Source organism: Podarcis pityusensis (assembly GCF_964106645.2).
Source record: "Podarcis pityusensis genome assembly, chromosome: 1".
In the NCBI taxonomy this organism is placed as follows: domain Eukaryota; kingdom Metazoa; phylum Chordata; class Lepidosauria; order Squamata; family Lacertidae; genus Podarcis; species Podarcis pityusensis.
Window position 1 is genome coordinate 68650741 of NC_138028.1, and position 26450 is coordinate 68677190.

At 42.0% G+C, this 26450-nt stretch overlaps 1 long non-coding RNA gene across 1 annotated transcript in view; it reads right to left on the bottom strand.

Moving 5' to 3' along the window:
- Positions 1-282: 282 nt before the first annotated feature.
- The window catches only part of LOC308481476, a 57270-nt gene continuing 31102 nt past the window's right edge, over positions 283-26450 (bottom strand). The window contains exons 2-4 of the long non-coding RNA XR_013988703.1: positions 3737-3814; positions 1771-1848; positions 283-337 (exon numbers count right to left, since the gene is read on the bottom strand). This is a non-coding gene — a long non-coding RNA (uncharacterized lncRNA). The remainder of the gene's footprint in view (positions 338-1770; positions 1849-3736; positions 3815-26450) is intronic.

Here is a 26450-nt window from a genome sequence, read left to right on the forward strand (position 1 = left end):
TCTTTGTCTGGGGACACATTTTAAAAATGCAAAAAGGAAGGAGAAATTAAGCCTTATGTCCTCTTTTTTTCTCATATTTCGCAGTGTGGGCTCAGCTAGTAAATATGTTTTTGATAGTAAGGAAGATGAAACCATCTCTTTGTTAGCAGACAAAAGCATACATACAGCATGGTAGTATTTGATACATTTTGTTAAAGGTAATGGAGCCAAACAAAATAAAATGGCACTTGAGCCCATAGAGATGAGAAGGACAAGATGAAGAAATATATTAATCAACCCTACCTCTCAAGTAATGCCAGTTTTCTGCCATACAGCAAAAGACCTTCCTCCATTGTTACTATAGAAAAGAGAGAAAGATAAATGGCTTCCATTTAATTGGGCCTCACAAAAAAGGTCTCCGGCAAAAGTGTGAACTTTACTTCACCTGTTCTTTTCTCCAAAGAGGTATGAATTATTCTTTATACTCACCTAACACATTTGGGACTGAACAGCAGATGTGGAACAAAATCTACAGGGAGGGGAGGTTTTTTTGAGTAGCTATCATAAGTATTCTCTACACATTGGTTTCTATGCCTTTTGTTTTTATTTGTATGCAACTAATCTTGTTTTTTTATGATAGCACTTACTCATTTTAAATTATGCACGTATTTCTTAAAGTGATTCCTTTAGACAGGTGTTGCATCTAATGATCATGACACTAGAAGACAGCTACCCCTGTGCAGCCCTCAAAAGCAACTCCAGAGTGTTAGGTGACCCCAACAATGTGGGACTAAGATGTATGGGACTGCAACGGAAGGAGGCTAACACCTGAAACTGGGTGAAGGAACTGTGCCCAAGTGGAGCACTGCTGTTGTGAGATTCTGCCACCCAATTTCAGGCACTTGCCCCTCTCTCATTGTAGACCTTTACAACACTGACTACGCTGTTCAGAAGGACCACCCAGCCCTCTGAAGAGGCTTCGTGGAGTTGCAGGGTCTACAGAGCAGGAGGTTGGATAGGAAAAGATCGGTTGTCTTACTTTGCAACCTGTGCAGCCATTGCATACAGCCCATAATCTCCTGGAGCTTGTAAAAAAATACCAAGTTTCCCCCTATTTTACAGCGTTCTCAGTATCAATGTTCTTAATGACTGTTTGACAAGGACCAATTTACACAAACTATGTGATGCTTCAAATTGCTGTTTGTTTTGGCTTATAGTAGACACGTTGCATGTAGGCACCCCTGAGTGGACTAGCAGTGGCTTGCTACAAGATCTGTCCTGGTCAAGATATACCTGCAGACAACTAGCTCACCAGGCACAGCAATTTCAAGCAACTATGCTAGTTGGTCATGAAGGTTGGACCTATATCATGGTCATTTACACCCAGAAAAGACCAGCAGCATGATGATGATGATAAATGAGAAACAACTTCTGTGTATCTTATTCTAACTAGGATAGCATATAAAGAACGGGCTGACATCAGTTGAATTCCATCTGGAGGACTAAAGGTTGTCCGTCTCTGCGCTACAATATGCTATGTTGATATATATGAAACTCCTAGATGTGTGGGGAACCATCTTCAGCCCATGGGCTGTATTCCCCTTGGGAATATGCAATCTGGGGGGGGGGGGGTTGATCTATTACATTTGTTTTATAGATGTAAACTGCTGCTCAGGCCTCCTGGTGAAGGGCGGTATACAAAAATGTTAATAAATAAATACATTCCCTCCTGGAGGGCACATGACAGAGGTAGGCGGGGGGCCTGGATGGAGTAATGGATGCAACGCTTACCTTCAGATAGTAGGTTAGTTTTTTCATCCAACAGCATCAAAAATAAATGGACTGGTTTCACCCACTGACTGGTTTTATCTAAGAAACAAAACAGAAAGGAGGTCACAAAAGAATCCTTATCCTGGGAGGTCAAATATCAGCTGGAATAATTTTAAAAAGCAGAGTCAGCCAGATTATGGAAATATGGAGAGAGGGGGTGAAAATGGCCGTGGAGAAGACCAGCCCTCTTCCGCCTTCCGCAATGCCTCGGCTGCTGTCAGAACACAAGGAAGGGGCTCTTCAGCAGCTCAAGTTGTGGGTAGGCTAGGATGGGAGAAGCTGGTCCCTGAAGTGTCCTGAGCCAAGCCATTTATCACTGCTCAATGAGGCTGCAATTCAGTACAATGCATAGTAGGATTAGAATACCAACTTGCACAGATGGGGACCTTTTTTTTTACTGCATAGTTATAGATGGGTAGCAGGAAGCTACAAAGTCATTTCTCTGAGCATTGCAAAAGGAAATAATTTGTTGTCTTTAATTGCTGTAAAATATCTTTATGCTTGTTTTCTAAGTATAAAGAGACGTAATGTTTTCAAACTCAATATGCAACAACACAGCAAAGAACTGCAATTTTGTTTATTGCCAAAATTGCATTTTCATTGGAAGATGTGAGGAGCAGCAGTTTTATTTGAATTTAGATTACACAGAGAAGGATCTAAATTCTGACAAAGCATCTAAAACGTCAAGTTACAAAATGTATTATTCACTATCGTTTGTGACTTTCATCTGAATAGCACCATGTCCAACTGGAGAGGGTGTGTGATAGGATATTGTGTTCTAAATTTGACTGAATAAGCGGCCTGCTCCACAAGTCTGGGCAACACTGACATATTTGTAGAGCTCTACTCCAATTCCAAAATGTAGTAGCCAAACCATATTCAGACTCATATATATGGTTTCTATGCTCTAGTCCCAAGTAGTTCCAGTGCTGACTGTGATACCATACTTTGCCTGTCATTTAAATAAGCAAAAAATTTTCTGAAGAAGTAGCAGGACCAGACAAAGGAACAGGAACATGGGGTGCCAGATTTCTTTTCAAAACTGGAGGAAGAAAAGTGGACCACTGCATTCTTCATTACAGAATAGCTTTAACAGAGAAGAAGACTGCCACAGAGGCACAGATGTGTCTAGATTCAAGTAAGGCTTTCCATTTAGTTCTGCTTGGCACCCAACTTATATCATTAAAGAAATATATTTGGAACTGACAGAAACAACAGCTAAAAACCCCCCCATAGTAATGAACAGATAGATGCAAAACACTATGTTCTGGGGACAGCAGATAACCCATGAAGTAATAATAATATTGGTGATACTGTGGAAGGCATTCCAAAATACACGTTGTCCAAGTCTTTTCTGAATATGTACTTGGACAGGGAAACATCGAACCAGGAAATCACATATATTAGATGTGGAAAGTTTTACGATCTAAGAGACACATGTTTCGACCTCTGACATCACAAAAGCAATTGCTGCCAGGCAAGCATTTGCTTGTGTAAATACAAACACAAGGACAGCAGCAACAGTATGCAAAACTGTAGGAGGATTCCCATCAGTTTCAGTCAGCATGGTCAATGGTCAGGGAGGTTGGGAACTGTAGTCCAACAACATCTGAAAATCACAGGTTAGCCCCCTCCCCTTGCACTAAAATATTTGCTGCCCTGCCATTTTCCCTACTCTAGTGTTCTTTTCTAAACAAAACCATGAATGCTACGGTTGTCTACACTTACAAGCTACTAGGGCTAGCCCAAAGCATTTTGCTGCCTGAGGTAGGACAGAAAATGGTATCCCTGCCCGCAACCCTGTCAATGCACATAGTACTAAAGTGAGTCGTTATTTTGGCACCTGAGACAGAAAATTCCAGAAACTTTTCCTCCACTCCCTGACAGTCAAAGTACTGTAATGATAATAATGCATTCAATAACTTACAGATTGATGCCTTTTCATGGCTCCCCAAATTGTTTGCCTGAAGTGGCCACTTTACTCTGCCTAATGGTAGCACCGGTCCTGTAAGAAACAATAAAATAATAACACAACCAAAATCCAATAATCGGTTAGTAAATGGCACAAAACTGGGTCATCTCACTCTACCACTTGAGAACAATGATGAATGAAAGAGACATTTGAGGGTTGACTTATTCTACAGGCAAGTTACCCAGAGCTGCTTCTTTGTGGAAGTAAATCAGTGGTGTACAATATATTACTTATTTAGTTACTAAATTTGTATGCTGCCCTTCATCTGGAGATCTCAAGGTAGTAATTCGCAGCATTAAAAAATCCAGCAAACCCCCCCCCCAAAATACATAATAAAAACAAGAACAAACCAAACCAAACCAATATAATCCATTGATTTGTGCTGCCATTGAGATGCCCCATGTGATTGTTCTGATCGTGTGAAAAGCTGAAAAGATTTACAGCACCCTCTATCTGGGGCAATATTTGCTTTAGCCACAAAAACTAGCCATGTGTGATGCATCAACTGGTTTTATCAAGAGACTTGGGGCTCATCTAGATTTCTGTTTGTGCCATCATTTGTCCATGATTTCCAGGCACAGGTTCAAGCAGGGTTTTTGTTTTGTTTTGTTTTTGGCTCCTGCTTTCCATGGGAAAACCCACTGTTTACCACTGAATCAGAACAAATGGCAATCAGGTTTCTGCAGACTGATGTTTGTTCTGATTCAGCAGTAAAGAGCGGGTTTTCCCAGGCAAAGCAGCAAAAGAACAACAACAAAAAACTCTCGGACATGTGCCTGGTAATCATGGATGTGTGTCTATAAATTGTGGCGCAAATGCAAGTCTGGATGAGCCCTTGCAAAAGACTACACAATACAGTCAGGCAGCCTCCCATAAATATAGGTCCGTGTCTGCTGCTCCATCCTTCTCAGAAACAAAAAAGCATGCATGCTTGATTTTCTTTTTTGCAGGCATTCCCAGGAGGGTAAAAAGGGAGTCTTTGTTTTAACAGTTCTGCTGGCACTATAAAATCCTTGAATTTAATTTCTACACTCAACAGCTGTGCCTCCTGGACCTAAATTGTCTACGTTGGACCTCTCACAGAAAGCAACTCTTGCAGATGGCACAAATCCCAAACACAACTACATGCCCTAATTTAAAATACTTCTGAAAGAACATGGTAAATTAGTCTTGAGAGAGATTTCATATGTATGGTGGGCTGAAGCTAATGTGAGAATGCTCTTTTATCCAAGTTGGAGGTCTCCAGTAGGAACACCTCAAGTTACTCTACAGATCTCTTATATGTTTCTGTACCAGGTCTGTTCTGTTAGTGAAAAGTGATCCCTTCTCAGTCCCTACTGAGAAAATACACAAAGACAGGGCAGATAACGAAAAGATGTAAGCAGAAGTACTTCACTGAAGGTGTAGCTCCTTTTGCAATGATTTAGAGCTAGCATTGCTGGCTTGGTGTGATGGTGACTCAGCCCCAAATCGGCTTTTAATATGTAGATTACAGATGACTAATTTACAGTGATGACTACCTGTAATTTGTGACATAGAGCATTTAAAACTTCATTTCTCTCTATACTTCTAAAATTAGGATATGTCATCCAGTTTTCAGACAATCCAACACGAAATAAAGATTCCCCCCCACACACACATTTTATGTTTTCTGCTGCATCATCTTCATCAGGATAATGTACAGAATATTTTAAAGAGTAATGTAAGTCACAAAGCCATTTCCGACCTTCGGAGGAGAGGGGGTTGCGGGCGACCCCCTCCCACACGCGGGGGCTGGCCTTTTGCCCCCGCGAGACCCAGGGAATCCCCGGGCGTGCCTGCGACCCGACCCGCCAATCGGCGGGCTGGGGAGGCGTGGCCTAGCCTACTTAAGGCCAGGCACGCCCGGGGACCGCCCTCTTTCCCCTCGCCAGCTGAGCGGGTACGCATTTGGTTGGTGGGCCACAGCATCGTGCACTGGGCCAAGAATAGTGCTATGTCTACCGGGTTGGGTCCGAACTTGAGCTTGCCTGAACATGTGGAGCTGGTGTGGATAGTGAGAAGGGGCATGCGCTGGAGTGAATTCAAGCCAGCTGTAATGGCGAGAGCCGCCTCTGATGGTCCACCCGATGCACTGGTTGGGGGAAAACGACCTTGCGTACCGCAAAGCTATTGATTTGAGATGGAACATTTTTGACGATTTTGCTGATCTGAGGGCGGTTTACCCTAATATTGCTATCTTGTGGTCCTCGTTGCTTGAGAGGAGGACTTGGAGGGATTGTGTGAGCCCGGTTGGAATCAATAAGGCAAGAAAGGTCTTGGAGCGGGCTGTGGAACGTAGAGTGGCGGCTCTGGGCGGGTGTGTCATTGGACACCCAGGCATCCAGTATAGCAACGAGGCCCTCTACAGATGGGATGGCGTGCATCTGTCAGATGCTGGAAACGACATTTGGCTTGGGGACATCATAGCAGGGATTAGGAGTTGGTTACAGGTTTGAAGGTATTGGCGGCGAGCTTTGCTCGAGTGGCGTTTAGGCATTGGCAGGGGTTTATTGTTATGCAAATGAATGGGGGGGAAGGAAGCGCCATCACCTTCCCCCAGGGAAAGGGTAGTCCGGTAGAGGACTCCGGGGGGCGTTGCCTTGTCCGAAACCTAGGGAGGTAAGGGCCTCCGGCACGCCCCGAGCGGTGACACCCGTGGGATCCTAGTTGGCGTACTTCAACAGGACTCCCACGGTTTGTGGTTAACCCTTCCCGGCCTGCATGCCGGGTAGTCGATAGGAGCCAATGCCTAAGGCCAACACCTTTCAATTCTGTAATTAATAAAGTTGTGGCCTTTTTATGCCCATTAACCTTATATGATGTGTCCAGTGTCTTCTTTTCACATGGGGGAGGGGTCTTGCCACGCAATGTGTCTAACATTATCATTAGCTCAGTTTTCTCAGACACATTTTAGAAAATGTTTGCTGTAAGTTTGGGAAAAGGGAAAGCAAAAGGAAACCAAGGGCAGAGAAATCCAGGATAGCTGGCAACAAGTCAAACCAAGCCAAATGTCAGAGGATAATTGGGCTCAGTTCATACTGGCATGAAGAGTTGGTTTCTGATCTATCCCTGCCCCACCTTCCACACTTCAAATCCATCTCTATTTACAGTCAAGGTACCACCATCTCTCTATTTAGATATTTAGCGTCAAGGGATCAGAGGCTGAAATCACAAGAGAAATCCCGACACTTTTGCCAAGAAAAAAAGAGTGGCAAAATAGAGACACTGTTTTACTGTAAGCCCATGGAAAATAGCAACTGTTGTGATATTTGTCCCCACAGTAGAAAATTCCAGGTTGTATTCATCAGATACAATGATTTTTGCTAGAAGATTGCTCCTTCTTCCTATGTTTGGAAGACACACACAAACACATGCTGCCAGGGGCGGGGGGGGGGGGTAACAGTGTTTTCTTAGATGTACTTTTTTTCCTGTTCAAAACAAGCACTTCCTCACTTGAAAACATGGTGAGGATGTCATGAAACAGTTACCACCTCAGAGATAAACATGTGAATCCGTCTTGTATTTTCTCATGGTAATAGACATTAAAGCACACTGTTCTTGTCCACTAATAAGCAATGACAATTCTTCCAAATTCCCAGCCCCAATCCATTCAAACTGACACATAAAAGGACTTCACAAACAGGGCAGTAAAAAAAAACCCACAAAAAAACCCACAACTGATCCGACATCTAGTAACTGCTTTGGCAGAATGAGTGCACAATACTTTTTAATAGCAACAGTTGGGCTTCAAACTGTTGTAGTGCTCCTTATTATGGCTCTGTCTGGCCTCACAATCAACAACAGCTGCCTAGCATGGGTGATTTAAAGGCCCCAGCTTCTTAAGAGTGATGTCTTCAGGTATTAAACTCTTGATCGAAGTCTCTCAGGAGAGATTAAATCACAGAGCTCTGTTCCTTTGAAAAGGTCTTTGGCCTTCTTTTGCTGCATTTCAGCTCACGGAAGCCAAGGAGGCTTGCTTTTCTGATTTGGGATTGATTGGCTCAGTCCCAAAACAGATGCTCTGTAGGGCAGAGCCATTATATTTTGTGATGAGCAGACAGGAGGTCCTTTGTAAGTCATGGGAGTACAGCCAAAGTAAAGGTGAAACACAGCACGAAAGCAGTGATGTGGCTCCTTCCACCACACTCAAAGAAAGCAAGGGAACAGCCAACTATTCCATAAACAGCAACTTCACTCTTCTTAAAGTTCAGGCCTGGAAGGAATTCTTCTTCTCTCACTCCTCAATTATACAGCATCATCAATATCTTGAGCAAAGTTACACACTAATCCATACTCCATATTTGGGGCAGTGGCACTCTGCAGGAAACTCCAGTATTATAGGACTGTTTTCCACAGCAAGTGTATAAAGTGTGGAAAAATATAATATTCATGTAAGTCTTTAAACATGTCATGAAAAGAAGAATGTGCCTAGTTTTTCTAGATACATACAGACAGGTGTGCATGTGAAATATATCCTTTCCATATCTGGTGTGAACACAGAGATGCTACCTGCAACAATTATAATGCATACCAGTGACCATAGGAGTGGGATAACGTTTTGAAATCATTTCAAGATGTAACATGCATTCACTTGATAGAAGACTTTTGTCCATCCTAGGATTGCCACCATTTCCTTAAGTAATGGGGCAGAGAAATAAGAAAGCAAACAAGTGAAGATCCCATCTCTACTGCTAAAGATGAGCAGCCACCGAAATTTTGTCATCCCTAGAAAAACTCAGAGAAACGGTCCTCCAAGTTTGCTGCCCACAAACTGGGTGATGAACTTTGGAGTCCATTTGAACTCAGTCCTTATACTTGCAGTAATAGGGTATTTTTAAAGCAGAAATAAAAAGTGTGTATAGGTGCATAGGTATTTTGCAATTACAAGATGCTTCTAAAACTGAGGCAGCTGGAAAAAGAAGATATGACTTTTGTATGTCTTAATGGCTGCATATTTATGTATCTAAAACCCAGGGTGATTGCTACTTAGATGTTCAACAGTCAACATCACAGGCAATTTATTCCACCGTCTTTCCTCCAGCCACCAGATGATGAACATCTGACTCTGGAACAATGAATTGGTTGCCATGTGGCTCTTATCCTCAGCTGCCCTTACACATTGTATCTTAACAGCTGTCAAGTCCTTAACTCAGACACAGTACTTGTGTTGTGTTGGCTTTTAAACCCAAGTAGAAATCCCTGAGGCGCAATGTGTGCTAGGAATCCTAGTCAAGATAGATAGAGGCATTGTTCTTTTACGGATTTAAAGAGCATCTTTCCTACCCATCAAGACATGAGGAAAATACTATTAAAGTCATAAAAATTACTGCCACAATAGAAATGTATTAGCAACAAAGAAACAGGAAGAACAACAATATCCTTTAGAAGAACCAGAGGAGGGCAAAGATTTTAACGAAACTCCGAAGCAACACAAAACAGAAGGAGGCCGTAAACTGCAAGCTGAAGCATAAACACAAACCTAAGCACCTTCATTCTGGGTATTAAAGTCAATCTTCAAGAGACTTTCTAAATTGTCTAAGGGCCAATTCTTATGTTATGGATGCCAAATGGAGGCCATTAAGAATGTATCTTCCTGTTGTATTGGTTCTGCCCATAAAGTCTGAAAGCAAGTCTACAGTCAACTGACCTGAAGACTTTCTAAGTGATGGAGCTCATAAGGTAAGGATTTCATACGTGATTGCCCTATCGTAAAACTATTTGCAAAGAGAAGCTTCCAGACAATTATGTTAAAAATTGAATGCTTCAGTTGGTCTATGTGGCTCTCATATATCGTAACAGTGATTAACAGTGGCATGTGAATTAAAGACAACAGGTTATTTTTTATAAAAGAATCAGAAACTTGATTGCCATTTGTTGGTGAAACACACACAACCTCTGATATTTACTGGTACATATCTATTAAAGGGCAACTCCCAAGGAAGTTAACAGCATCATTAAAAACAAACAAACAAACACAAACTTTTAGAATGGCATCTAATAAAAAAAAGAGAAAAATAAAAGAAAGAACAATGGGCATCCTCCATAACACTTCAAAACCAACACAGAAAGAGCAAACAGCCATCATAATAACTAATATGAAGTAAAGCACATTGCTCGAAATCACATCTGAACAAAGAAGTCTTCACTTGTCACATAAAAACATATTGTATGTGTAGCAGGGGAGGGTCTACTGAAATTTTCCAAAGCAACAGTCCCCATCACTTGGGTCTTGCTGCCAAGAAGTCATTATCTCTAGTGTCTGCAAACCCGTCTGCTTCCAACGCAGGTGGGACACAGCAGGGCCTCCTCTGAAGACTAAAGTGTATCCTCAAGTTCTTTGATCCCCAACAACTACACAGGGGTTGCTTCAGGGGTTTCCCCTACAACAGGGGTGGCCACCTCCCAAGAAACTGTGATCTACTCAAAGAGTTAAAAACTGGCAATGATCTACCCCCTTTTTGGGGTGCAGGGCAAAAATGCTGAGCATTTTTAGGGGAGCCACAATTGTTGAGCTTCATTGGGGGGAGCCAGTGATCTACCAGTGATCTACCACAGAAGTTCAGTGATCTACCGGTAGATCACGATCTATCTGTTGGACATGCCTGCCCTACAACATTTTACAAAACCCCAAGTCTTCACGTTCCTTTAATGTCACCAATCACTAAATCCTGTCTCAGTAATGCTCCCTGCCCCATGTTACTGATATCTTGAGGTAAAATTAATAGAAAATCTGCATTATATTTAAGCTTTACTATAGAGCTGTTACTTTTCATATTCCTTCTGTTGTTGCTCACCAAGGGAATTCAGAGGCCTGTAGAGCTATGCTTGTTGTTCTGAATTCTGTGTTGGGTTTTTTTTGGGGGGGGGCGGGGTTGGAAGTTAAGAAACAAGCATCAAGCACCTGTCTTGTCTGTTTCAAGGTTGCAAGATGAATGTTTAGCAGTCCAGGAAGAAGAAAGAAAACAATTGTCTCAAGATTTTTCTTTGTAGCATTCACTGTTGATTGTTGTTTTATTGTACAAAGAGAATGACAAGTTTCCCAGTGTGAGAACTGACCTCTTATTATATGTATATGTACATACATAGTTATTTGTAGACCTCAAAATAAAAATAAATAAATAGTGTGCATTGAACAGAGTAGCTTTTCTTTCAAGTCAGCCTCTCTTACCCAGAAACATCAGTGACATGTGGCTGTGTGTTGAGATCAAGTTTGTAGGCAATTTAGGTCTTAGATATTTATGGTTAGATTTGTGGTGGCAGAGGGCAAGAAATATGATGGGCAAATTCATTAGACTTCCTTTTACCATCCAACAAGTGAAGTGCTCTTAATCCTAAGCAGTATTACTTACTTTCTCTTATTGAAGTGAATAGCTCCAGAACAACTGCTTGAGTTTAGATCTTTAACCTTGATTCATGTGGGCGTGCAGTAATGGCATAACAGCTGCCCAATGCCACTTCTGAATACATAAAATTTATCTGAATAAATAAAATTAAAAATGGGACCTCACTGGAGAGTAAACATAGCAGCAGCATTTATGAAACAGCCTGCCAGAAAGTCACAATACTGAGAGATACCAGTCCATTTATTTTAAGGCAACTAGGCCATGAGGGAAGCTGGAATCCATAAGAAAAGCCAGCATATAGACCATTCCTATAAATGAACCAGCTGTCTATGGCTGACCAAGGAGCAAATGATTTACGATGATATGTTTGTTTTTCAAACCTGTGGAAAGTCACAACCAGAGAGCAGTGAACTCAATTTGTAGCCCAGCTGTTTGAGGGAAGTCAAACCACAGGTAGTCAGGCACTGAGAGTCGTATACTAGCTCATTACTGCCTTAGGATTTCTAGTTACTGAGTGCTTCAGGAGAATAATTGGTAGCACCACTGAGCTCATTTATTTCAGCTTTTCCCCAAGATCCATGTGCCAAGATGCTGTCCGAAGCTAATAAAATCTTATTTTGCTTGTTCAAGATCTGCCTGCCACCCTCAGGATAGGTTCACTGAATAATGAACTTCTGTAACACGGAAGGATCAGAAACTGAACAAACAAGTTAACTTTAAGAAAATCTGCTTCGTTACTTAGGGCTATAGCCATGTATTGCTCACAACAACTACATCGTTTTAAAGCTGTTTTCTGAGCACTGACCCTTCATGTATGTACAGAAACCTCCAAAGAGGTAAAGATTTACCTTTCATTTCCATGTCAATGACCGTGGAAATGAGAGGGAAATGAGAGGTCGCACAGGGGAAGGAGTTCACGAGAAGCTTTATCAAGGAAAGGAAACAGAATAGGGGCACAGTCATTTAATTGTTTGCATTAAAAATAACTAATAAAATAAAACCTTCCAAAATAGCTAACATCAGTTAAATAATATATATAAAACAATAAAACATTCAAATTAACAAGTGAAGCAATAGCAGTGAAAACCATCAGTACCTCCTGCAGTGGGAGAGACTTCCCAAGATGGGGTTCACCACTGAAACAGCACTTTACCTGTGAACCGCCGAGACCTCTGGGTATAGGGCAGTATATGAATTCAATAATAAATAACAATACCTGATATCCACCCAGAGAGTGTGTTCCCTGGAAAGAGGGCTTGATTGTTAAACCACTCTGTAAACTATGGCTCTGTGATAGGAATAGGGATCTCCTAGTGACTCTCAGCACCCCTGACAAACTTTAGTTCCCAGGATACTTTGGTGGGAAGTCATGACTGTTTAAAGTACCATGATACTGTATAGTGCAGATGAGGCCTAAGAAAGGAATATACATACAACTCGGTACAACGCCTGATCCTCACTGTTGGTGTTGGAATTTTGGTAGAAGTAAAAGCTATAGGTATAAAAAGAAGAATAGGCTGTTGGACCTTTTAACTATCCCCTTCTAAATTGCTTCCAAAGTTTCCCTCTTCCCTTAGCATAGAAAGAAGCCACACGATTGGGAGGTTAAAAATGGTTTACTTACAAACTCTTCTTAAGTTTGTAGTGCTTCATTGTCTCAAAACTCTCAAGCTGGAAGTCTAGCAGCACACAATTATCATCATTAATATCATCATCATCATCAGTGTGTGTTGAACTCATTGCACTTTCCCTTGGAACTTCAAAGAAGAGAGGAAACAGAAACTCTACTCTGCAAACCCAAACCATTTATTACTGCTCTCATTTCTGACATATTTATGATTCTTTAATAAGGTCTATTATTTTGTAAAAAATAACTTGGTGCCAGGCTTTTAACTCTGCGATCTTGTTTTACCACCCTCCCAAAAACTACACGTATCCACAACAATTCCATAGAGGGCTGTAATTTCTGGAGGTTTTGAATATAGAGATTAAAGGACTGTCAAATTGAATTATCTATTTTTTCAAAGTACAACTATAACAGCTATTTAAACAATTGTCCAGACAACAGGCTGAGGCTATAATTAAGAAAAGTCCCTCTGTATTAGTTCAAATACTGGTCATCTTTACTAAAGAGGCATGCTGGCATTTCATTTGTTTTATTTTGAAAACACTTTAAACTTCTACAATTCTGATTTCCAGGCATTTTGTTGTTGCTGCTAAAAGATGGTCTGGAAATAATACAGTCTAATGATTTTTTTCTGGGTATCTTTCATTGGCACTGCAGGTTTCATTGCTTGTTGTTTAGTTTATTCGGCTTAATATTTGAGAGCAACTATGTATCATATTTATTCATGTATACCCTATCTGTCTTCCTGAAACTCAAGGCCACATCCATGGGGGTCCCAGGGGGTTTCCCATGAAAGCAATGACCAGACTCAGGCTGGTTAGCTTCAGTAAAGTCTGAGGTTATACGGTGCAGCCACCTTGCTAAACATTATAGAGGTCTGGGTTTGTTCTGTCCCTGTTGCATGGCAGACCACATGGGAACACAATGCACATACCATGGAGGAAGAAAGGCAGAATATAAATATGCTAAAGAAACTAATATCATGTGCCTTCAGGCCATACAGTAGAGGCAGTTTCCTTAGTTGTCAGAAAAACATCCAGCTTGTATGCCCCCCCTTCCTTTGGCATTTTAATTCTGTTAACAACTATGGCAGCAATGGGGCTTGCTTCTGAGTAGACATGGTTAGGCTTGCTGTAATGCTGCAACAGAAAGTGAGCAGGCTTGAAGAGCTGGAGTAGATTCATGGCTCATTCATGTGATAATACAAATTCTGATGGTATCTCCATGTTCTGCAGCACAAAGCTGAAGAAATACTAATGAACCCCCACCTCTCACAATCAGAGCAAAAAAGGTAGGGGGATAGGGGTTTTTTCTCTCCAGATGGACATGTTTCAATGACAGTTCATTGCCATTAAGAAGCAGACAGATTCAACTGCTTCTAATATGAATGTGTACACTTCGTTTGATGTAAGTATTTGGCGAGTGGTCATTTAAATGGATGCTCACAGCAGGCTTGACAGAAACCGAGGCATTCTTCTCCATTACATAGGCAGAAAGGGATCTCAGTTAATGAGATACCACAGATACCACAAGGCTATTTTGTTACACTGATAAGCATTTTAGCTTAATCACAAGATTCATTTTAATGGAAAAAATAACGGTCTTCCCCATAACTGCAGGACTCTGTCACACATCTAAGACGTAGGGCTTGGTTGCTGTTTTTTAGAAAAGAAAAGAAAAGAAAAGAAAAGAAAAGAAAAGAAAAGAAAAGAAAAGAAAAGAAAAGAAAAGAGGCACATTCTCCCTGCAGAGAAATGTTAAGAGAATTTCACATTGTCCCTCAAGAATATATCCAGCCCAGTGCTCTCCTACTTTGCCCTTCAGAAATAGAGAAAATTTTGAGATGCCATTTTCACTCTGCCTTACATAAAAGTCATGCCAGGAAAAGAGACAACCCTAGAAATAAATAACCGCCCACCCCCCCCTTTATGGATACAGGTTATGATGGAGCAAAATTCTTGTACCCAAGAGCACACTATCCCTGGTGCTGAAATTGCAAAGGTGGTATAGCTTTTCTTCCTCTTCCAGCACCCAGTGGGAACTTGCTTCTGTGAGGGGATTTTCTTCAGGAGCCTGAGAAATTCACTCCTGGTTGAAATGAGTTCCTTGCAAGAGAATTGTTAAAATAAATGAGATAATGAATATAAAGTGCTTAACATCCTTTTATGAAGGGTTCCAAAGCCATAGTTGTTGTTGTTGTTGTTTTTCATGTACGAATTTATATGTAAATTTTAAAAACCTAAAATATATATTTTGAGGCGAGAGGGTGGTGATGGCAGCAGCCCAGCCGGCACAGCAAAAAGTGAGTCTAATGATGTGACTTAGATGGTTGTCATAACAACTGTTTTGAAACTGCTTTTGTTCGTAATAAACTCAATTCCAGCTTTGTCCACAGCTTTTTATAAACGGGTAAGTATGAGATTGCTTTACAGAAGAGATTGCTTTTTTAACCCCACAGTGTATCTTTTAAACATGTACAAAATCTCTAAGAAAGATGCTTGTCACTGTTCAGAACAATAAAAAATTTAATGAATACCTCAGGCTCTGCCACATGGGTCCCAAATTCCCAGCCCACACACAAGGCACCAAGAATGTTCAAACAGAGCTCCGCACCTAGGATTTTTAAAAAGATGCCTCTCAAAACAGGGGAAAGGTATATTTCTCAACTAGCTGATTTGTCACTTTGTGTGTGAGAGAGAATAAGATGCAAATGAGATGTAACTTTTATCAATAAATAAAATGCACCAAACACATAAAATGTCCATTACTGTCTTATTTCTCCCATAGAATGTAACCCTGAATGGTTTCTGAGGAGAAAGCATTGCCTATGATTTGTGAATCTTGTTCATTTTAAAAAACAATTTGTTTGTTTGTTTGTTTGTTTGTTTTTATTTAAGCCATTTATATACAGTGGTACTCCTGGTTATGGACTTAATTTCATTCTTAACCTGAAACAATTCTTAACCTGAGGTACCACTTTAGCTAATGGGGCCTCTCACTGCTGCCGTGCGATTTCTCTTCTCATCCTGAGGTAAAGTTCTTAATCCGAGGTACTACTACCGGGTTAGTGGAGTCTGTAACCCAAAGTGTTTGTAACTTGAGGTACCACTTTAGTGCTTAACTACAATATTTTCTAAGTAGTTTGATGTATTAACATTATTGACTGATTAGCCTTGGGGTCTCAAATTTTAGCAACACCCTCTGTGACGCTAAAATTCAGTGCCTCCCACCTATCACACTCCATTCTAAATGATAGTTGTAGCATCCTTGCAGCATCCCTGAGGCTCAGCACCCAATTCGACCAAACTGGATGTGCTCCCCTAAATCAAAGACAAAACAAAAATATACAGCAAAAGATAGTACATAGGATTTCAACATACGATAACCAAATAACAGCAGTGAAGCTTTGTAGAAGGAAGAAAAAGTACATGAGACAGCCCTGGAATCAAATGAGCACAGTGCCTCATTGCTTTTTTAAGCAGCTGCCAGCAGGGTACTGCATATAAAACCAAAAGAAAAATACAACATGAAGCTGTGGAATCTGTCTCTCTCATCCAGCTTTTGGAAACAACTACATTTTCCTTCCTTGCCAATGAAATCACAGACAAAATTGTTGCCAAATCTTTAATTAAAATTTGGTAGAGCTATGGGATGCTAGGAATAAAATTGTTTTGTGGGCTATCCTCAGCCAATGAACTTCCAGCTGATTTCTGCCCCCCAACAAAACACAATAACAGGTTCATTGCTGATAGCCAGAAATTTTGGATACATCAAGATTGTGTAAAGAAATGCATAGAAGCAGGAAGACCAAAGCACAGGAGTCACAGATTTGGGGCAATTTACCACATTATAGCTTGGTTTTCACATAATGCTAAACACAAAAAGATCTTTGTTTAATAAGTCAGTATATGTATGAACAGAGGCCTTTTAATTTGGTTTGATATTGGTGTGCTGCTCAGATCATTTTATAGTATAGTCCAGGCATCCCCAACCTTCGGCTTGTAGTGTTTTGGACTACAATTCCCATCATCCCTGACCACTGGTCCTGTTAGCTAGGAGTTGTAGGCCAAAACATCTGGAGGGGCACAGGTTGGGGATGCCTGGTATAGTCTGTATTATTGTTTGTTTGGTTTTTTTAATTAATGTGAGCAGCTCTGAGAGCCCTTTGGCTGAAATGCCGAGTAAAAAAGCTGAAAAGCCCCCATTCCATGCCCAATAAGTACGGGATGCTTTTGCCCAGTGGCACCGTGGCCCATAGATTACAGCAAAATCCTGGGCAAGGCTTTGCCCAATATCTTCTCTGTGTGATGGACTCATGGGAAAAAGCTGTACAATGAGTCCTTGCTGAAGAGGGGAGGGGGAAGCCTATATAAGACTGCTTAACCTGGAGCTCACAGCCATTTTGCTCTGAGAGCTTCCCACCCGCCAAGCCTCGGGTTAGAGCCTTCACTGAGCAATTTTGGTCACTGGTTGACAGGGCTGGAAATGACACCCCCCCCCCAACCTGATTGGCACTTGGTTTTTTCTCCTTTCTCTCCATGAAATCATGGCTTTCCTCTGTTAAGCAGAAGAACATTGTATGAGGGTGGAAATGACATTGGTCAGGATTAATACAGTATAGGGGCCCATAAGGGGCCTGAGGGGAGGACTGACCACGGCAAACCCAAGCGTGGGTTGGAATCTGAACCCTGGTCCCCCAGTGAGACCTTGCTTGCTTGGCTTGCACCACGACAAGGTTCAACACTGGCTGACTCATATGGAGCAGGTTTGGAGCGATCCAAACCCAGCGGATCCATTCCATCAACAGGGGGCTTGTGGAATGATGATCTGATCGCGAGACTGAATGCCATGCCAACCCTTTCCCTGCCTGCAGCTGTCAATAAAGATTTGACTTGATTTTATCCCATCACCGTTGTACAGTCTGGCTATTTTGCTGCCCTCATGGGTCACATAATGCACCTGCCTGGGTCATAAATAAATGCAATACATGCCGGTCTCATGGGTTCCACCCCACACATAAAAGTGTCTTCTGTATAGAAGTGCTATAAGATTTTCAGTATATGACCGGCAAATAGGCGGGCATCTCTCTCAAAGTAAACTGTGATACTGCTAACCTGCCAAGGTATATCAAAGTTATCCAATGATAATAATGATAATAATAGGTAGTGGGGTGCAAAAAAATGGAAGACTTTTCTCCTGCTGAAAAGGAGCAAGTAAATATAAGATAAGACAGATTCAGAAATGTGACACCTTAGAAGTCAACCTGTTCTTCTTGTTCATAGATCAGTAAATGCTTCTGAACTTGCGCCATCCATTTCTGAAACAGGATTTTGGAGAAAAGATATGCGAGATGGTTTTAATGATTCAAGGCATTCTAAAGCTAGTACTATTTACTTTCATTCTGCAGAAATATCCCTGGAAACTCTCCCCACCAGCCTAGAGAGAAATAGAGAAAAAACGCATATATCAAGGTTTGCCGTTGAGTATGGCCAGTAACATCCAAGCAATTTTTGTGTGTGTGTGTGTGTGTGTGTGTGTGTGTGTGTGTACTTGCATGAGTATGCGTGGGGATTTATTTATGATACACAGACATCAGAAATGCATTTCAGTTTCTCCAATGAAATTTCAGGTTCTGTGGGGAAACAGGATCATAGAAGGCAGAAGCAACTTCACACACAAGTTTCAAACAGGGTGGCAACTTATGCATCACGGAAATATTTGAATATAATTTACATATGCTAATTGCATAAATGTAAATTTAGAAGTACATGACTATAATTTAAGTAGAAATACAACAGATCTCACCATAGTAGGGAAGACTGTGAGCAGGAGACCTATGTACCTGCCCAGTCGACTTTTCAGATTATATATAGAGAGAGAGAGACTACGCAAAGAAGGACACATGGCCATGATCTAGGAGGTATGTGTATGAGGTTGGTTGGGTTTTTTAAAGTCCCGTTGCACACTGCAGACTCAACAGGTAGTGTGCCTAATTAAACAGAGCTACAGTTGCCCAGTAGGAAGGCTTAACCCCATGTCCAGAGATAGTGATGGGGACAGATTGGCGATGAGGCTGATAACTTATTTAAACAATCACATCTTGCTTAACCACAGTCTCTAAGCAGTCTTCAGCGATACAGTACAAAAAATAAATATCAATTCAAACTATAAAATCAAACGTCAATTAGAATGCCTGCTGGGATTTTTAAAAAGAGAATTCAGTAGGTGCTGGATGTTTAGTAGGGAGGGAGGCCTGTCTGGCTTAGCTGGGAAGGAGTTGGGCCCACAATACTAAACACACACCTCTTGGTGGAGACAAGCCATGCATCAGAGCCATGAGGGACTACTCACAGTGATGCTCCCCTGAAGAACTCAGTGATTGGGGAGGGATATAAGGAAAGTGGCCCTTGTTGAACTAATTAGGCACTTAAATAGGCAAGACTTGTGTTGGTAATGTTAGCAACAACATTTAGGGTGGTCACATCCAACTCCTGTTACTAATTACATAACAAATAATGATGCTGCAAACTAAAGCAACCCCCAATAACTACCAATTGTCACTGGAGCTCAGGAAACGTCTGAAGGATCTTAGCAACAGTGAGTACAGAATATAACCAGCAAAGGGGGGGGGGGGGTGAAGTAGCAAAGGCAAAGTACTGAATGAACAAGCTTCAGCAAAACCCGACTCCACATTACAACAGGTTCCCAACTGCAGACATAATGGAATTGTTCAAGATTGAACCACCAGAGCAGTTTGTTTTCCAGCTTCCTGGAATATGCCCTAAGTGGATTAGACATTTCAGCTGATTTGGGGAAGTCTCTAGTAACTTAAGGCTTAGCCTAGGACATTAGTATTCTCTGTGGGAGAACAACTTTCTCTGAAGAGCACAGAAGTCAGTATAGTAATGCAGACTTCAACAGTTTCATGGTCTGAAAAAAAAGTTAACTAGTGCTGAACTAAAGCATTCAGCCTATCTATCATCTATCTATCTATCTACCTCTTAACCTGAAACTGTTCTTAACCTGAGGTACCAATTTAACTAATGGGGCCTGCCGCTGCTGCCATGTGATTTCTGTTCTCATCCTGAGGTAAAGTTCTCAACCCGAGGTACTACTTCCGGGTTAGCGGAGTATGTAACCTGAAGTGTTTGTAACCCGAGGTGTCTGTAACCTTAGGTACCACTCTCTCTCTCTCTCTCTCTCTCTGTGTGTGTGTGTGTGTGTACACAATTCAGCACACCTGGGCTTGGTAGGAACCATTCCCTAAAGATTGTAAAATCTTGTGCTTGAGGAATTTTTCCTCTTTTTTGTAGAAAAGCTAAGCTACTAAACCACAGGTGGTTCTGCTGTGCTCATACCCAGCTGCAGTTCCCTTTAAAACTATGGCCCAGATGCCCCTGGGAACAATGGTAGATCCTGGCCACATTCTGAAAGGGATTGTAGAGTGTGGGCTGCTTGGAGTGATGACTTTTAAGTTTTTCTAAAAGGGGAGGAATAAACAACCCCCTGCAATTACCTCATCAAAGTAAGTACACCTGCACCTGAAAGTGTGGTGTTTTTTTATTCGGAACCTAAGGAGCATTGCCCCATTGCCTTCATGGTGTGTGTCCTCCTGCGGTCATGTTTTCCAAGAATCATATAACTGTAGAGTTGAATAGGGTGGCAGATCATGCTTCAAACATTATGCAAACCCATCAATTTGTGTTGGTCAAGCAGCAGTACACAGAAGTTAAAAGGCCTCTCAAACACAGTCAGGAGATGCTCTGTATGTTTCATCAAGGGGGTAATAAAAAGCAAGAGGCAAGCCCACACAAAGCAAACACAACAAGTAGTTCTGTCAAGAGTGATGATTGCGACAGACAAGATGTAACAAGGGACAAGGCAAAACTGAAAATGCAGGACATGCATATTCTACTTACTGTGCACTAGAAGTAGTATGTAAAAAATGCAAAAAGAAGGGTCACTAAATGCTGATAATGTTGATAACGCAGTATGCTATTTATTCATGGGAATCAATGAAAACACAAAATAACTTTAGCTGATGATGAAATTTTATTTTCTTATATATTTGTATTAAAAATTTATGTCCTAATTTTCTAGGCAGAATGCCCACTCAATGTGGTTTTAAACAGTACTAATTAAAGGTTGCATTCAACTCATGCACTCATATTCACTGTGTTGAGCAGAGTGTGGGGCTCATCCGCTGGGCATCCCCACTGGCCCTTCCCCCCATACGTTCAGGGAAAGGTTTGAAGAGGGCAGAGTACTCTACACAGGAAGATTGGACATCTTGGGGAAAGTCTCTTATTGTCAGACCTCCTCCTCCTCGCACACAAAAGTGAATGGTGGAGACATGCAAGCCCACCACAGAAGGAGTGGAGGCACTGGTGGAGGAAAAGGGGGGTGGAGCACACCGCCCTCAGCACCATCGGGGAGGGAGGTACCATTGCAGCCACCCCCGGACACGTGCTGTGCACCCCCCCACCGGGTTGTGCGTCAGGCTCCCACAGGCAGTGCACCACGCCCCTGGGACACGGGCGGTGTGCAATGCCCCTGGGACACGTGCCACGCCCCTGCAGGCGGCATGCCACACCCCCAGGACATGCACCAGCCATGCCCCCGCCTGCTCTCCACCCCCAGTGTTGGAGCATGCAGCTTTGCCACTGAGTGGCGGAAACAGACACAGGATCTGAATGCCTGAATAGTATTGCAATGATAGGATTTGGACACTCACCAGTACAGAAGACCATTACTTCCTTTTTCTGAGTACCTGCATCTCATTTTTTTAACCCCAAATCCCCACCGTAATAAACACAGAGAGAAAATGTACACCATGTGCTTGAAGATTTCACTAATCTTGGGATGCGGAAGCTGTGGCTCTCTGGACAATGATGGAATCGAATTTCCATCTTTCTGGTCATTGGCCATGCTGCCTGGGTTACATGGGAGTGGAGTCCAACAACATATAGAGGGTCAGGTTCCCCATCCCTAAGCCTTCAGCTTGGATAACAGAGATCAGCATCAACTGACATTAATTGCGTAGGAAAACACATAGCTACAGTTACATGTCATGAAACAGGCATGTGCCTTGTCCTACCTTAACCACACACTAACGTGGTATCCACAGTCCCCTTCAATTTCTCCAGCAACAACAACAAAAATAGCAAGAGGAAGGGGATTTTTTTAAAAAAAGAATTCAAGCGGATAAAATACTTTATGTACAGTCTTATAGCAAGTTATCAATTTGCATTCAGCCTTTCTCTGCATTTTTAAAGCAAATTACATGCTACTCCAACAAGCAACTTGCATTATTAGGAGCCAAGACTATTCAAGCCTCTTGCAATTTTGCAGAGCTTTGAATCTGCACTTTCTGCCTCTGAGTAAATTAAATTTGTGCTCCCATCATCCAGCTACCTACTTTATGGTGATGACTTGAACCTGCATTTTGAAAAGCAAAAGCAACTGGTTGGCCAGTTACATACAACTTACATTTTCTCTCCTGAAATAAATTTGGCTTAGAGTTAATAAATATGTAGCAATAAAATAGAGTGTAAGGGATTTTCATTTAGCTGAATGTTTTACAGAATTTGATCAGCGATTTATACAATTTATACAGCCCAGCAAGCCTGATGAGTATCTTAGAATGCAGCAGGGTAAGCTTATTAGTCACACAAAATTGAAAACAGAATTTCAGGATGAAGGTACTGATTGCTTGACAAGTGTCCTTAAAACTGAACTCTAAGGCAAAAACGTAATTGAGGCTATTAATATCTAGATGTAATACTTTTCATGGCTGATGTGACAAAATTATAGAAGTTAGCAGGCATTGGTCTGTATGAATACATTTATGAGAATGATGCTTAGCAGTTTTCCAACTATAAGTCTAATGTATGAAAACTCATGTTTGCACCCTGGTGAATCCAGTCAGATACCTTTGTGACCATCAGCTCTTGGAAAAGCCCAAGATAACTGTGCTAGTCAGAACAGTATTGGCTTAACTAGATTATTGGCTAGGTACAGTATAAAGCACAACCTACTACCGTCTTATCCATGGTGGATGAAAGACTCTGTACTTCTGAAGCAAGCAGAGGAAAAGGAACTTTCAAACATGTACTCTCTGCCTCAATAGAAAGATTATATAACTAATCCTAAGAATCCTGTGAACAGATAAAGGGTCACAATGCATCAGAATGAAAGCACATGTCACAGCTATTTCAGATAAAATTGTCGTTTGGAATATGAGTAATATCCATTATCATTATCTAGCAAATCTGAAAGAGGGAGGTGCAGAACATCTGTCAATAGTGCAACTCCAACAGGGTTTTGTGACCAAGATGTCAGATTGCTGTCCTTGAAATGCTATGTGCGACAGGAAATTGTTTTCTTTCATGCTTTTTTCTAATGCCATTTTGGAACACCTTATTAGGACAAACCTATCATCACAGAAAAGGCGATGACAGTGAGGATTTGAACCCAAAGGGAGACAGGTGGAAGAAATTAAATACCGTATTTTTCGTTCTATAGGACGCACATTTCCCCCTCCAAAAATTAAGGGGAAATGTGTGTGTGTCCTATAGAGCGAATGCAGGCTGCGCCGCTAAGCCCAAAGCCAGAACAGGAAGACGGAGCACTGCGGAGCGCTCCATCTCGCTGCTCTAGCTTGGGGACGGCTGCGCGCAAACCTCTGCAGGGCAGCGGGGTGCCTTCACCCCGCTGTCCTGCAGAAGCTAGCAAGGCTGTTCCCAAGCCAGAACAGCGAGACGGAGGGCTCCGTCTCGCTCCTCTAGCTTGGGGACGGCTGTGTGCAAACCTCTGCAGGACAGCGGGGTGCCTTCATCCCGCTGTCCTGCAGAAGCTAGCAAGGCTGTTCCCAAGCCAGAACAGCGAGACGGAGGGCTCCGTTTCGCTGCTCTAGCTTGGGGACGGCTGCGCGCAAACCTGTGCAGGGCAGCGGGGCGCTGCGCTCCAAAGGCTTCAGGGATCTTTGAGGCTGGCGGTGGGGGAAAGCAGCGCTTCCCCCCACCGCCAGCCCCACAAGCTCTGATGAATGTACCTTGAACGCACCTTGTTTTAGAGGGGGAGAACAAGAAAAAAATTTTTTTCCTGTTCTCCCCCTCCTATGATCCGGTGCGTCCTATGGTCCGGTGCGTCCAATGGAGCGAAAAATACGGTAGATACAAAATGTGTGTTCTCTCCACTTACTTGGGCTAGTCTGTGGCATAGGCACTTGTTTAGTCTGAATAATATAATAGTGGGTGAAGGCAGTAATTAGTAGAATATACAGTATTTACTTGTAAAATTATGTTTGTTTTAAAAAACCAACCCTGAAAAGGTAGGAAAGGGATTGGGCATGGGAGTAGGCATAATGTATTAAGTAAGCAATAAGTAAGCAATTTTTAAAATATTTTAAAGTATTTTGATAGTATAAAAAGGAATTAGACTATGATTATAATGATTGTCCCCTTCATCAATCACTGCCTTGCCCTGGCGAAGGGGCTTGAATAACTCAGAGAAGCTATGAGCTGTGCTGTGCAGGGCCATCCAAGATGGACAAGTTATAGTGGAGTGTTTTGACCAAACGTGATCCACCTGGAGCAGGAACCAGCAAGCCACTCCAGTATCCCTGCCAAGAAAACTCCATGGACAAAGACAACAAGCATATAAAATATTTCTTCCGGCAATCTTAATTCTGGCTAGGGAGTCATCCAGCCCAGCCTTTCACATGATGAATTCTGCATATAAGTTAAATAAGCAGGGAGACAATATACAGCCTTGTCGTACTCCTTTCCCAATTTTGAACCAATCAGTTGTTCTATATCCAGTTCTAACTGTAGCTTCTTGTCCCACATAGAGATTTCTCAGGAGACAGATGAGGTGATCAGGCACTCCCATTTCTTTAAGAACTTGCCATAGTTTGCCGTGGTCGACAATTCTCAAGCCAGAATTAAGATTGCCAGAAGAAAGATCAACAACCTCAGATATGCAGATGACACAACCTTGATAGCAGAAAGTGAGGAGGAATTAAAGAACCTTTTAATGACGGTGAAAAAGGAGAGAGCAAAATATGGTCTGAAGCTCGACATCAAAAAAACAACGATCATGGCCACTGGGCCCATTACCTCCTGGCAAATAGAAGGGGAAGAAATGGAGGCAGTGAGAGATTTTACTTTCTTGGGCTCCATGATCACTGCAGATGGTGACAGCAGTCACGAAATTAAAAGATGCCTGCTTCTTGGGAGAAAAGCAATGACAAACCTAGACAGCATCTTAAAAGGGCAGAGACATCACCTTGCCAACAAAGGTCCGTATAGTTAAAGCTATGGTTTTCCCAGTAGTGATGTATGAAGTGAGAGCTGGACCATAAAGAAGGCTGATCGCCGAAGAATTGATGCTTTTGAATTATGGTGCTGGAGGAGACTCTTGAGAGTCCCATGGACTGCAAGAAGATCAAACCTATCAATTCTTAAGGAAATCAGCCCTGAGTGCTCACTGGAAGGACAGATCGTGAAGCTGAGGCTCCAATACTTTGGCCACCTCATGAGAAGAGAAGACTCCCTGGAAAAGACCCTGATGTTGGGAAAGATGGAGGGCACAAGGAGAAGGGGACGACAGAGGACGAGATGGTTCGACAGTGTTCTCAAAGCTACCAGCATGAGTCTGACCAAACTGCGGGAGACAGTGGAAGACAGGAGTGCCTGGCATGCTCTGGTCCATGGGGTCACGAAGAGTCGGACATGACTAAACGACTAAACAACCACAATAATGCTTGTGTTTATATGATTATACTATTATGAATTAATCTATGTATGATATTATAAAATAAGCATTTTCTTGGATCCTTTGCTACTGTTTGCTTCTTCATCTGTCCCACTCCGTCAGGCCTTTGCAATTTCCCTCCCATTCCCTTGGCACCATTCCCTGCTTTTTCTAATTTCAACTTTAGTGAGAAAACAATAGGCAACAGGATTGCAACAGGATACGCAGCTTTGTGCTGCTTGGAAATTCCTTTAGGAAGCCACCAAATTCGAAGACATGCTTTGTTCAAGTTCAAATGGAATGTTTCCACACATTAAATTGCCATTAAATGTGCCGTCCATACGTACACATTAAACTGCCACAAGAGAAGACTTTCAATTTCCAAAGAAGTATTATTATCCCTTTCTGCTCTCCATAATACCCCTACATCACTAATCCAATCTGAGTGCACTGAATTGACATAATATAAAAAAATGATTTACAAACAGAAATGTGCTACTGTGGCATTCATACAGAGCCTCCGATCGTTTCACGGACTATTGACCTGTGCATCGCTACTTTATTCTTCCGCTGCCACCAATTTTGTGGGGAAAACCCAGGGTTCCCCGGTGAAGTATTGAGTCTCAGTTAGGTAGCGCTAACAATGAAAATTAAAGTTCATTTCAAACACAAACAAGTTTTAAAATATATTCAAAACGCTGTCACTCTATTCCCTCTCAGTCTTGTCCCTGTCTCTAACTCACTCTGACTCCTCTATCTCCCCCCTCCCCAAAATAACCAACCAACCTAACTGACTGTCTAAACCTCTGGGCTGAGCCTCAAAATCAGGTAGGCTCTGCCTCCGGGCTTTCTTATTGGTCAACCTATTAACTCCTTTTTCTCTCCCTATACAAACATATCCTCAAAGAATGGGCAAACGCCA